A 15,156-nucleotide genomic window follows, 5' to 3' on the forward strand; every position below is an offset into this window, starting at 1 on the left:
TGCTGACCCTCGCAGAGTCTTCCATACGCATTCGAGCATATGTTACATAACTCAATATTCAGTGCATGTTTCTGTACGTTCAAGATATCCAATGGGATTTTGACTATCTGTCTACATCATAAGTAAATTAGGATCCAGATTACATGCATTCCACGCAGATAGATGGGATATATCTTCTTATGATAATATTCAGATTGAGCCACTTCCCCCCTCATACATGGAAGCGGCTATGTTCATTCGGGGCGATTTTCACAACTAGTACAATTTAGCTTTTCATCTAAACATAGCATCACAGCATGCCTCCTTTAGCTCATGGTAATAGGCCCCTTACGAACACATATCATTTCTATACTGTCATTCTCCTTAGCTCCCCTCAATAACAGGTGTCGCTAATGACAGGATCAGATCAGATTTAAGCCGGTCTAGCAAACCAAAGATAACAATGATATACATCATACGTATCTTAATATGTAAATATATATGTAGGTATATAGTGGTAAGGGGTGTGTGTACGCAAATATAGGGAAGAGGAAGAGGAGAGAGGTAAATTGCCTGCACACTTCCACTGATGGGTGGTCCGCCTGTGTGGTACTTGGTTCAGTAAGCCCCATTTACTGAACCAAGTGGGAAATAGCCAGGAACAAAGGGTTTTAACCAAGTCTGCGGACACAGGCTTAAAGGGGCAGTGTCCCAAACACGTCTTAGGACACCGTCTTAAAGGGGCAGTGTCCCAATTTTCCCTATTCCCCAAAACTGTGCTTAAAAGGCCAGCTCCAGTCCCATAAAAAGTCCATAAGCCCCAAATATTCTTAAAGGGCCATACACACCCGGTCCTCCATAATCCAGGGAAGCAGGGCAATTTGTCATTTAAAGGAACAGATACAAAAGGCGTTTTGTAACAGGAAGTATCTCATAAATATGATAGACTTGCTTCAACAGGGGCTGTATAAATTGGCCTATATATTGTGACAAAGGCCTCGATTTAATACGCTTTCCAAACTATTAAATAATTTTAGGAAACTTTCCAAATTATTTTTCTACCAAACTTCCCATTAAAATATATGAAAATGTATAACATTATTAAATGATTTTGAAAGTTAATTAAATCAACAAAAGAATTAGTGAGATAGGCCCATAATATCTGGCATTGGGTCTATCTGGAGGCTTATTGGGGTTCTTCTACAGATTATGTAAAAAATAAAAAATTAATTCTGGGATATACAACTACTAAATATTCATATTCTTTCTTGTATGATATATCACAACATAACTTCCTAATAAACTTATTTAAACCCACGTATACCGAAAAATAATCAATATTTCAATTCCTTAATGCGTTTAATTAGGCCTTAGTCAACATTTTTTTTTTTGAGAGGTTAAACACTGGAGTCTGGACATATTCACGTTTTTTCTCCTGTGCAGTATCCCCCTTCATCTAGTTTATCTTCTTCCATATTTCTTTTTAAAAGGGAGCTGGAGAATATTTAACCCCTTAAGGACACATGACATGTGTGACATGTCATGATTCCCTTTTATTCCAGAAGTTTGGTCCTTAAGGGGTTAAATGTATGTTTTCTTTTCTTCTTTGATCCCACTCAAAAAAAACAGCTGGGCTTGTAAAAGACTGATAAATGTGAGTTGAACTATACTGGGTGATTTCTTAAATAATCATTTATAATCATTTCTTAAATAATCATTTATAATCTTATACTGGGTGATTTCTTAAATAATCATTTAAGTAAGATTTATCTGCAGCATGTTATTTTGTTTTACTTCATATAATGTTCTACGATGCACCAATACAAATAATTATCCATTGAGTGTTAAATTTATATTTATCTGACTCTGGAGCACTCTGGATAAGTTCATGTTATTACCATCTATTTTTTAGATGGTAATAACATGTACTTAAACCGTGTCATAAATGAAAGTTGCTGCACTGGCATATTAAAAAATGTTTTGCGTCCATGCCCTAATTATTAAACAATTTGTAAAGGTGTGGCTCCTATCACACTATGATAATAGCTTGTTCTTTGAAGCCAAGTGTACTTTAGCTTTTTGTTCATTAGTAAAAGAAATCCAATTGCAGATATTGAGCCTAATGTTGTGATATGAAGGATCATAAAAAAGGTTAACATTTTATTCCGCTGGGTAAAATATAATGAGTACATTAAACGATAAAATGTCAATTCAATTGGGGCAGAAGTTAAATCAACTTATGCAAGAGACTTAGATTCATTTCTGTTCTGAAGGTTAAATCACTTTATTTTCTGTTTGGTGCATAGGATGCAAAATATTACAGTATTTTCCTTGGAAGCTTCTGTGCTCCATCTTTTTACTCTTCGTGAATTAAGGTACAAGTCAATTAAATTGAACCTGTCATGACATTGAAATCTCCCCATAGGCAATCAATATATCACTTATCTTAATTATAAACAATATACTCAGTGGCAAGTGTTTAAATATTGATGCTACACCTTCAGTATCACACTGCCGTGAGCATACATTTACAAGTGTTATTGTAACACCAACCTCCAGTCCTGCTTTCGTTCCACCCTCGAAAGGATTGGTCCTGCTTGATGACCTCTTCTCCATGACTCCACCATGCTGGCTTCATTGCCAGTGTTCAGCATTAGAGCAGAGTGACACTCTATTCCAATACTCTTCTAGCCAGCAGAAGTGCTGACTAAGGATTAATCATAGTCTCAGAGGACCGGAGAGCTGACTGTCAGAGGTTCTCCTGCTCTCCCCTGTCTGTCAATTCTTCAGCTAATGCTGACTCTAAGTTAAAAGAGTGATTGACAAGTTGGGTGAGAAACCTATTTTTAAATAGTTTTTTTTTCCCAATCTATACATTTGCTAGCAATTCAGCTAGCACAATGAATATATGAAATGTAATTCACTTTTAAGTTAATATATCAGTGATTACTCTTGATGACGAGTTTGAATAGGTTTTGTGAATGCAGAACACCAGTGAACAAAATCTGCACAGCGGGACAGGTCTCTCAAAAAAGGGACTGTCCCACCAAAAGTAGGACCGTGGGAGGTTTGATGTAGGCTTTTATATAACATACACAAGGAGCAGAGCACAAAGCACAGTTTGAAATATAACAAGGCTATTTAAAATCATCCATCGCAGCAAACAAAGAGGGGGATTCAGTTCCACTAAATGGCCATATCGTGTTAAGCCCACTACTACGCCTTGTGCTTAAAGCGGCACTCATGCGAAACATACCTTTCTCTTATCTCTCCCTCTCTCAGAATGTGTTCTTCTTTTCTTTATTTATGATCTAATTTTAGTAGGGACTATTGGTCTTATGTATTTTTTAATATAGTTTACTTTTTTTGACCAAAGGAGGCGCTTAAGTCCGCTTCATTTCCTGTGTCAGAGAAAGTACTTACCCTTCTTATTGACACAGGAAATAAGCTGACCTCCTTTGGTCAAAGAAAGTCAACTATATGAAAAATACACAAGACAAAGTAGTCTAGAGAAGAGGAAACAACAGGACAAAGGAAAGTTTGGCATTAGAGTGCTGTTTCATGGGGTGCAGAGTGTCCCTTTATGCAAGATCCTAACAAGACATTTGCCAATTCGTTTAAAAAGACTAATGTGGGGAGGTTATTAAACCCTTAGATTACAGCAGAATATCATTCTCAATGTCTGAAAAACTGTAATCCCATTTTAAGCAGTTTATTGGGAAGGTGTAATCTTTTTTGTATAAAATATAACAAATGTAATTTATATAAGAAAACATTTTTTTCCAGGCTTACAAAATGTCATTCATGTGCCTTTTGGTTCAAACAAACTTCATCCATGATAATATTTTGGAACACTCAGCGTACTATAATATTGTAACATTATGCATACATTTTGAATTTTCCTCTCATTTCCTTGTGCTGCGCAGAGATTAGGGGCCCCCATGCATAACATTCTGTTTACCTACCATGCAGTATGGGATTAAAAAAAGATTATCTGTTCAGATTAAGTTACATATATCCATGTTTATTTAACAGCAGTAAGGTATTTAAAATAATCTGTTTTATTTATATTATTTCCTTTAAATTGAAATTTGCCTGATTGGTTTGCTTGGCCTTGGTTGCCCATGAGTCTCTATGGCAGCCCAGGAATGAAAATTACCCCCATCATGGCATACATTTGCAAACAAAGACAACCCGAGGTATTCAAAATAGGGTATATCCAGTCTTTATTAGTAGTTAGTCACAAATCCTGGCCATACGCAGTGTTAATGTTTGTTTTTTTGCATTTTTTTACTCAAAAACTACACTTTCACTGATGATATCATCGTCACTATATGTTTAACTGCAATAAAACACTCATTTGTGTTCAGCAATGTCTCACAACTACAATAGTACCCTCCATGTACAGGTTTTATAGGGTTTTGTAAAGTTACAATTTCCAGATATAGGGCCTATAGACCTATATTGCCTTTGAGACCACATGGCAGACCAGGAATGAGAATTACCCCCATCTTGACATACTATTTGCAAAAGTAGGCAACTCAGGGTTGTAACTTGTGGGATCTGAATGACAACCAAGGCACATCCCCTGCAGGCAGTTGTGTTAATTGCTGATCTGGACATATCATTGCCATGACATAGAGATCATATGGCCCGGAAGGGCAAGACTGGCTGCAGGGGTACTACTTGGGTTGTCAGGTAGTCCCCACAATCGGGATCGCCACGGTAGGTGAGTAAGTGGTTAAATCTGATAGGGGGTATGTTATCTACAATGAATGTGAATTACTGTTAATGTCTATTTACTCTTGACTGTATATTACTCTTGACTTTATATGTCAATAGAGTATATAGAGTTAATACAATGTTAAACAATGTTAAACAAAAATCTGCACACCAGTCGAGCCATAAGACTTGCTTTTCCCACAGAAATCACAAATCTGCAGTGATGTTACTACCGCAAAGGATTCTGGTTGGGCATAAGCAAATTAGTTTAACATAGAATCACATTTTTTTATCATATATTTATATATACTTTATTGTCTTAATATCTGCATTGTCTGCGTATGGCAGTGGCAGTTTATTAACCTTTATAATGCTGGGAGCACGTGTTTCTCGGTGATAGTACTGTATCACAATTGGTATCTTTTGGCAGTGTGCTAATAGGGAGGCTGGAGCCATGGTGCAAAGTACCACAGTCACATACTTGGTATCATAAACATAGATTAGGATAAGAAATATTTTCACATGATATACTATCATTTTGGAAAACATTTGGAATACTAGTTTAAAATCAATATCATCACTAGTGCACATAATGCTTTTCTAAAATGTACAAATATTTTGCCAATGTTCAAACCTTGGGAACATTCATTTGAAATTATTAATTACAAATACATAAATTCATTTTTACAGAACTATTTTTAATATAAAAATAATGCTAATGTTAAATTGTGAATTAATCAATTTCTGTGTATGTCTATATAAATGTCATGCTTATTCTTTTGCTATGTTTGATATGCTTTTAGATTGAATCAGTATTTTGTAGACATGGCTATATAAATTATACATGAAACCTGTAGGTGAATATACAGTACGTACTTCTCTGTTGCACTATGATGTCTAACAAGCTATCTATGACCTGTTTAAAGCAGGTTCAACAAACAAAGTTTTCTAATTACAATCACAGTGACATATTTCAGTGTTGCAATGAAATGACAAATATTTCTCTCTCCATGACAGCTTTGTTTGACAGATGAAAAGAGACATTCTGACTGTGGGGCACTAGTTAAAAATTAGAGTATGTCCTCAACTTAACTATTTCATTGTAGAAAAAGTAAAACAATAGTCTCAGCATGACACATCAGATTCCGAATGGTCTTCTACGTTCTTAGATCTATTTTTTTTTAGCACAGTTATTTTTTAAAATAAACCATGCTATTAATTTACATTTTTAAAAATCATTTAATAATATAATTAATTGAAACAGAAATATATTTTTTAATTATCTGTTTATTACATTTGAAATTATTTATTTTATTTTACAATACAGATGATTTAAATACAAATTCGTATATTTTTATATATTTTTTTTTTATTCTTTGTTTTTGCAGTGCAAATAACAGTTACAAACGGGCCCCAGGTACCCCAACAGCAATCCTCGAGCTACTTAACTTGTCTAACAATTAGGGTAGTTGCTAAGCATTGCACATTTTATTTTGTTAATAGTTACAAGATAAAGGTACATGCATGTGTTATTTTCTGTTTGCGATTCGCTTGCTTAAATTTGAGAGTTAACATCCCCCATGTTCCCCCCCACCCACCCCTGAGTGATGATAGCAAGGCTGGTACATTATGACAGGTGTAGTTCAATATTGCATTGCCGTTCAATATTGGGTGCCGAAAGTCCCCTTGTGTCTGTTAAGCGTTTGCCCTCTGTGGGCTCAGCATTTTCCCGCTGTTGTTCGGCGATCCGCCTGTGTTGCGGCTCTTGCGAGGTTGATTGACATGTGCTTCACGACAGTCCGGGGGCAATATGTGGCATCCGGCTCGATGGATTTGGAGACTAGCGTGTCCCGTGTTGAGGGCTGATGGTCCCTGCTGTGTAAGCGGTGGTTGGCTGTGCCCTTGATTGCTGCTGGTCTATCTCCTGAACGGAGCCGAGAGCTAGAGGAGGGTCTACAGAGGTAAGTGCCCCGTTATGGGGTTAGTATGTGCGCGTGCAGCTGGGCTTTGTGTTTGTCGGAACCGTTGGTGCTTCTGGTCCGCGTTGGATGTGGAGGGGCAGCTTTCATGCACGCCGTTCTTGGTGCTGTTGTGCGAAGCCTCCGCCATCTTAGATTCATCGCTAAGGTTGCGTATCAGTTTGACCGTGCTGCTAGGCCTTAGACTCAGTCCCTGTTGTAGCCGCTGGGGCACCGGGGTGTGGACCGGGATCACCCCCGCCGGTCCAGAAGGGGGGGGGAACAGAGCCGGTTCCTCGAGGGTCTGGGCCCCTAGCTGGACACTGTGACAGGATAGCGGGCTCGTTGAGCCAGCCTCGCCCTGGGTCCAGTGCACCCTGTCCATCGAGGGCCGCTGTTGCCGGTCGGCATATTGGGCAGAAATTTTAGTTTTGTGGCTGAATGGTTTAAGTTTTGCTGGAGCTGGTCTGTCTTGCGGCCATCTGGCTTGGCGGTCCGGCCCCGCCCCCCCCCCCCCTATTTTTATATAATTTTATCTGTTTTTTTTTTCTTTGTGATTAGTTCACTCCATATTTTTAATAAAGATTCGACTTTGAGATTTGTTTTGTGTCAAACTGCAATTTGGCCGAATTTTGGGTAATCAGTTGATCATTCAAAATTTCGACTTCTAAGCTGCCACAACCCAGAATCTTGGGGGAACCAAAGTGTGCAAGCTTGAACACAATTTTTTTCATTCTTGATTTAGGGTGCTGTTTCTGGCACCAAAAAAAAAAGGGGTGACGGAGAAAAGGTTGTTTTTTTTGGTGAGGCAAGTAAGCAGCTTAGTTTGACAAAATGGACAAGAGTTCTGCTCAATCATTTGGGTTGTATCTCCTGTCTTATCAGGAGGAGGAAAACAAAAAAATGATGGTTAGGGGACAACCAGTAAATATTGATTTTATTCACAGATCATGTGACAAATGACAAATAGAGGGTAAAAAAGTAATTGCTGTAAAATACTGTATTTACTCAAATCTAATGCACACTTTTATTGGCAAAATAAAGTTTCTAAGATATGAATGTGCATTAGATTAGGTGGTGTATTAGATTAGAGTAAATTCAAAAAGAGGGCCTTCGAAGGAACCGAACTCGGTTGTCAAGTAAGAAGCAATTTGAGTTAAAAGGTGCGATTATAAAAAAATTATGAAAAAAATAATAATACACAATGTTGTATAGTAGTATTGTCTTGTACAAACAGGTTCATCTATAAAAATTTCTATTACAATCTATACTTTTTGTAAAATGAAAAAAATACACTCTTTACACATAATTGCAGTTCAGCAACTAAAAGCACTTTAATAGTGTAAAATGTTCATTTACAACAACTTTGTATGGGACTTTGAGTTGGAGATGGGAGAACGTTTGTTAGGGTTAAGGTATCTATATACCTAGCAGTCAGTGGTGCTTAAAAGAACACTATAGCCACCAAAACAACTTTAGCTTAAGCAGTTTTTGTGTATAGCTCATAACCCTGCAGTCTCACAGCTCAATTCACTGCCATTTAGGAGTTAAATCACTTTTGTTTATGTCCATACAGCCTTAGCCATGACTCCCCTGGCTGCTATTGACACAACCTGCATGAAAATAAAATGGTTTAATTTTTATTCAGATGTTAACTTACTTTAACCCCTTAGTGACCAGAACATTTTTCAGTTTTCTTACCGTTAAGGACCAGGGCTCTTTTTACATTTCTGTGGTGTTTGTGTTAAGCTGTAATTTTCCTCTTACTCATTTACTGTACCCACATATATTATATACCATTTTCTCGCCATTAAATAGTCTTTCTAAAGATACCATTATTTTCATCATATCATCATATAATTTACTATAAAAAAAATTACAAAATATGATGAACAAATGTAAAAAAAAACCACACTTTTTCTAACTTTGACCCCCAAAATCTGTTACGCATCTACAATCGCCAAAAACACCCGTGCTAAATAGTTTCTAAATTTTGTCCTGGGTTTAGAAATGCACAATGTTAACATGTTCTTTTTTGGGGGGGGAAAGTTATAAGGCTATAAGTACACGTAGCACTTTGCTATTTCCAAACCATTTATTTTTTCAAAATTAAATTAATGCAAGTTACATTGGAACACTGATATCTGTCAGGAATCCCTGAATAACCCTTCACATGTATATATTTTTTAAAAGAAGACAACCTAAGGTATTAAACTTGGGGTATTTCTACTTTTTTCATACAACCATTTTACCACCAATCTATGCCAAATAAAAAAATAATGATTAGTGTTAGCAATTTAAGAATACATGTACGGAGATCTTAAAGGGTTACTGCCAAAGAACACCCCAATATGTGTTCAGCAACATCTCCTGAGTACAGTGATACCCCCCATTTATAGGTGTGTCGGGTACTTTGTGGGCTAAAAGACTTTATTTGGAGGGTGTGCATTCGAGCTTTCCAATTTGGGATTTTCTCCGCTGGTCATCATGCACTCATGTCCTATTTGGGACATTTTTTAAGCCGGCCAGCGTAATTTACCCCCATCAAACTATATCTTTTTTAAAATTAAACACCCTAGAGTATTTCAAATTGGGGTATGTTAACACTTTCCATGCACTAATTCTACCACCAGTCTTTGTCAAACTTTCCGGTAGTCATTATTTTGTGTTATTTTTCTCTCACAATTGGGTGGCTTCCCACTTACCAGTTTACAATAACAAAATACACATGCAAGACACACCATTCCTCTGGCTCTTTCTCCCTTACTCTGCAGCAGGCTGATCCCTTCTTTTAAAAGCCTGCCTGCTAATTGACCAGCTACAGGTGAGTATCAATTAGTTCACATCTCTGGAACTTCTAAGGTATATACAAGTCCTGGCTGTTACAGAGCAACTAGTGCTATTGGAGCTCTGGCCCACCCTGCTCTCCAAATGCTCCGCCCCAGGGACCCTTAGCCTGGTTTGCAGAGAACCAGCAATGTATCTTGCAAACCTAACATCTCTCCCTGGGACATTTAAATGAGAAACCTCAGGCTGCTGTTTAGTAAAGCAGGCTAATATATCTTCACTCAACAACCATTCCACATTTTCTCTCACAATATATATATATATATATATATATATATTATGTGTGTGTGTGTGTATATATATGCACACACACATAATATGTGTGTATGTATGAGTATATACACAGCTCAAAAAAATAAAGGGAACACAAAAATAACACATCCTAGATCGGAATGAATTAAATATTCTTCTGAAATACTTTGTTCTTTACTTAGTTGAATGTGCTGACAACAAAATCACACAAAAATTAAAAAATGGAAATCCAATTTTTCAACCCATGGAGGTCTGGATTTGGAGTCACACTCAAAATTAAAGTGGAAAAACACACTACAGGCTGATCCAACTTTGATGTAATGTCCTTAAAACAAGTCAAAATGAGGCTCAGTAGTGTGTGTGGCCTCCACGTGCCTGTATGACCTCCCTACAATGCCTGTGCATGCTCCTGATGAGGTGGCGGATGGTCTCCTGAGGGATCTCCTCCCAGACCTGGATTAAAGCATCTGCCAACTCCTGGACAGTCTGTGGTGCAACGTGAAGTTGGTGGATGGAGCGAGACATGATGTCCCAAATGTGCTCAATTGGATTCAGGTCTGGGGAACGGACGGGCCAGTCCATAGCATCAATGCCTTCGTCTTGCAGGAACTGCTGAAACACTACAGCCACATGAGGTATAGCATTGTCTTGCATTAGGAGGAACACAGAGCCAACCGTACCAGCATATGGTCTCACAAGGGGTCTGAGGATCTCATCTCGGTACATAATGGCAGTCAGGCTACCTCTGGCGAGCACATGGAGGGCTGTGCGGCCCCCCAAAGAAATGCCACCCCCACATTACTGACCCACTGCCAAAACGGTCATGCTGGAGGTTGTTGCAGGCAGCAGAATGTTCTCCACGGCGTCTCCAGACTCTGTCACGTCTGTCACATGTGCTCAGTGTGAACCTGCTTACATCTGTGAAGAGCACAGGGTGCCAGTGGCGAATTTGCCAATCTTGGTGTTCTCTGGCAAATGCCAAACGTCCTGCATGGTGTTGGGCTGTAAGCACAACCCCCAACTGTGGACGTCAGGCACTCATACCACCCTCATGGAGTCTGTTTCTGACCATTTGAGCAGACACATGCACATTTGTGGCCTGCTGGAGGTCATTTTGCAAGGCTCTGGCAATGCTCCTCCTGTTCCTCCTTGCACAAAGGCGGAGGTAGCGGTCCTGCTGCTGGGTTGTTGCCCTCCTACGGCCTCCTCCACGTCTCCTGATGTACTGGCCTGTCTTCTTGTAGCACCTCCATGCTCTGGACACTACACTGACAGAAACAGCAAACCTTCTTGCCAAGGTTTTTGTGGGTTGTAGACTCCGTCTCATGCTACCACTAAAGTGAAAGCACCGCCAGCATTCAAAAGTGACCAAAACATCAGCCAGGAAGCATAGGAACTGAGAAGTGGTCTGTGGTCACCACCTGCAGAACCACTCCTTTATTGGGGGTGTCTTGCTATTTGCCTATAATTTCCACCTGTTGTCTATCCCATTTGCACAACAGCATGTGAAATCGATTGTCACTCAGAGTTGCTTCCTAAGTGGACAGTTTGATTTCACAGAAGTGTGATTGACTTGGAGTTACATTGTGTTATTTAAGTGTTCCCTTTATTTTTTTGAGCAGTGTATATATATATATATATATATATATATATATACACACACATATACATATAATATGTATGTGTGTGTATATATATATATATATATATATATATATATAATATCCAGAAAGGAATGGCTGCTCACCGGTCTTAAAAAATGAAAATGTATTTAATTGAGTTAAAAAACAGTGACCAACGTTTAAGTCCCCGTTCGGGACTTTCTTCAGGGTCAAAATAGCAAATAGCAGGACAACACTTTCTGGATATTGTTTCATTTGGAGCTCTGGTTCATGCGCCCGGCATTGAAGCAGCTAAAGCGTGAGTGCAGGGGATTTTTGCTTTTTTTAAAATATATATATATATATATATATACACATGCAAACACACACACTTTTATTTCCTATATATGTAAAATATATTATAATTAAAGCATTTTATTTTCCCGAACATAGACATGTGCACCAGAGCAGAAAATCCCCACGACGGCACTCACCTATGCCTGGTCGTAAGTGCGAGCCGTTGTAAAACAGCTCAGACAGTCCCCCAGCTGGCAGCTCCTAGAGTTATATTGCGGCGAGGGCCGGGGTGGATGGAGCTGCTGCAGGAGGACTGCTGCAATCTCCGGCAGTCCCTCCCGATCGTGATCGCCGCGGATCGCCGGTCCAGGTAAGTCCAGGGCTCCTATTTGCCACAGATGTACTAGGTAAGTCCGCGGTCCTTAACAACCGTTTTTTCTTAAGGGGATATATATATATATATATAAATATAAAATATATATATACCGTATTTTCCGGCGTATAAGACGACCCCCAACTTTTCCAGTTAAAATATAGAGTTTGGGATATACTCGCCGTATAAGACTACCCCTCTTCCAACGCACACCAAATAAAAATTAGCCATGATGTACAGTGAGCAGACAGAGCTACACAGCAAGACATTAAAGAATGATAATCTGAAATAGCATTTAAAGCCCAGGTATGTGCCACGCTGTTTGGGCATATAATCCATGCCTGCTGGTCTAGCACACAGGAGGCATACTGCCAATTCTTAACCCTTTATTCTGCTGTGACTACCGTATTTTAAACCTGGCTGGACTCGGCTACCTGGATTTGGGGAATTTATGGGGCGCATGGGGTAAACACTACCAAGGCTGGGCGAAATGGGGCAAACTGTACTCAGACTGGGGTGGCATGGGGAAAACACTATACCAGCTTGTTGGCATTGTGGAAAGTGCACTCATGATGTGTGGCATGGAGCCTACACTATACAGAATGTTCTTCTTACTACTCTCCCTCCCTCCCTGTGTCCTTCTTACTCCCCCTCCCTCCCTATGTTCTTTTTACTCACCCCTCCGTTCTTTTTACTTTCTTTTTACTCCCCCCGTTCTTTTTACTCCCCCCTTCCGTTCTTTTTACTCCCCCTCCCTCCCTATGTTCTTTTTACTCCCCCCCCCAATCCTCCCTATGATCTTCTCACCTCCCCTTCCCTGTGTAGCGTGGGTGGCCGAGCTCCTCTTCCTCCTGTCAGTCCGGCCGGGTACCGCGCACGCTGAGTGCTCACTTCCTTTCAGTTCGGCCGGGAACAGGTAACTGAATCTCCTGTACCGCGTGGTACCCGGCCGGACTGACAGGACAAAGAGGAGCTCGGCCACCCATGCTACACAGGGAAGGGGAGGTGAGGAGAGAGGCAGTGCTGCAGCCGCCTGAGGCTCTCTATAGAACGCTCAGGCGGCTGCAGCATTAGAAGGGCCGGCGATGGGGGTGCAGGGCGCCCCCTCCTATATGGCGCCATAGGCAGCCATATAGACGACCCCCAACTTTTAGGAAGCCCTATACCCGGCGTCTAAGACGACCCCCGACTTTTGAGAAGATTTTCCAGGGTTAAAAAGTCGTCTTATACGCCGGAAAATATGGTAGTTATTATATATATATATTATATTATATATATATATATATATATATATATACATACATGTGTAATTTTACTCTAAGTGTATTTTTATATTAATATATGTATATATTAATAAAAAATACACTTAGTATGACGTTATATATAAGATATATATATATATATATATACATATTATATATAGATATAATATATGTATATATATATATATTTCATATATACATATTTATAGATATATATATATATATATTTATATTTGTTAATTTCTTAACTTTATTTTAATTTTTTTTTTTTTTTAAACATTTTTAAACTTTCAAAAACATTTTCACCAGCAGGGGGACTGCCGATCAGTTCAGGCACTCTCCTGCTGGCTGCACTGTGGACACCTATTGTGGCCATGTGATCGCTCTTTTAAAATGTCCCCAACGTATGTTGGTGGTGGTGATGAATCCAGTGATGAAAATTCTGTATTCATTATCACTGCAGACATAGCACTTTTACCTCTGGCACACAAGCTACTTGATGCTGAGTATGAGGAACTAAAGTAATTAGGTGTGGAGAGAATAGGCAGCAGCCCACTATTTTCTTACGCTACTAGTGTGCACTCGCCTCCTGCATCTTTTCTACCATCTCCAAGTCCACTGTTTCCTCTAATCTTTCTTATTTGGTGTGTGGAGGATTTTTTGTTCATGTGCAAATTCTTTTCCTGATTTAAAATTTTGTGCACACTGAATGTTTGTGCAAATGTAAACCTGAAATATTTTATTGTTAGATTTGGTACAGCCATTCTCTTTCTCATGGTTTATAACACATGTATATTACATTACAGTATTACTCAGGGCCGTCTTTAACGCGGGGCAAACGGGGCAGCTGCCCCGGGTCCAGTTGCTCCTGGGGGGCCCCAGAGCAGCTGCCCCGTGGGCCCTGCGATTTCAGCCGCCCCCATGTACCCGGCGGTGCGGCTGCCCAGAGCCGCACCGGCCCGCCAACTAAGGAGGCCCGCCAACTAAGGAGGCCCCCCGGGTGGCCCATGCACTAAGGGCCACCCGGTGACCATGTGTCAGCAGGGGCCCGGTCGGGTGCTGTGACGCTTAAACAGCACGACCGGGCCCCTTTCTGTACCGGCTGGGAGGAAGTGAGTGCTGCTTGTCACTTCCTCCCACCGGAGATAATAGCCGCGCGGGAGGAGGAAGGCATGGAGGAGGGTTCTTCAAGAGTTCTTCAAGATAACTCCCATCTGCCTCAGCCTGTCACTGGACACCAGGGAAACCACCCTCCATAAAAAGGTAAGAACCTGGAGGGTGGCTAAATGTATGTCTGTGTGTGTGTGTGTGTGTCAGTATGTCTGTGTGTGTCAGTATGTCTGTGTGTGTGTGTCAGTATGTCTGTGTGTTAGTATGTCTGTGTGTTAGTATGTCTATGTGTGTATGTCAGTATGTCTGTGTGTGTGTGTCAGTATGTCTGTGTGTGTATGTGTGTGTGTTAGTATGTCTGTGTGTGTGTGTGTTAGTATGGGCGGTGTCGGTGTGTGTGTGGGCGGTGTGTGTCAGTATTTCTGTATGTGTGTGTCAGTATGTCTGTGTGTGTGTGTCAGTATGTCTGTGTGTTAGTATGTCTGTGTGTTAGTATGTCTGTGTGTGTATGTCAGTATGTCTGTGTGTGTGTGTCAGTATGTCTGTGTGTGTATGTGTGTGTGTTAGTATGTCTGTGTGTGTTAGTATGGGCGGTGTCGGTGTGTGTGTGGGCGGTGTGTGTCAGTATTTCTGTATGTGTGTGTCAGTATGTCTGTGGGTGTGTATGTCAGTATGTGTGTATATGTCTGTGCAGGGGCGGACTGAGAGAGTCCTGGGCCCTCGGGCAAAATTAGGACCTGGGCCCCCTCCAGATA

This window comes from Pelobates fuscus, chromosome 4 (assembly GCF_036172605.1).
Source record: "Pelobates fuscus isolate aPelFus1 chromosome 4, aPelFus1.pri, whole genome shotgun sequence".
Taxonomy (NCBI): domain Eukaryota; kingdom Metazoa; phylum Chordata; class Amphibia; order Anura; family Pelobatidae; genus Pelobates; species Pelobates fuscus.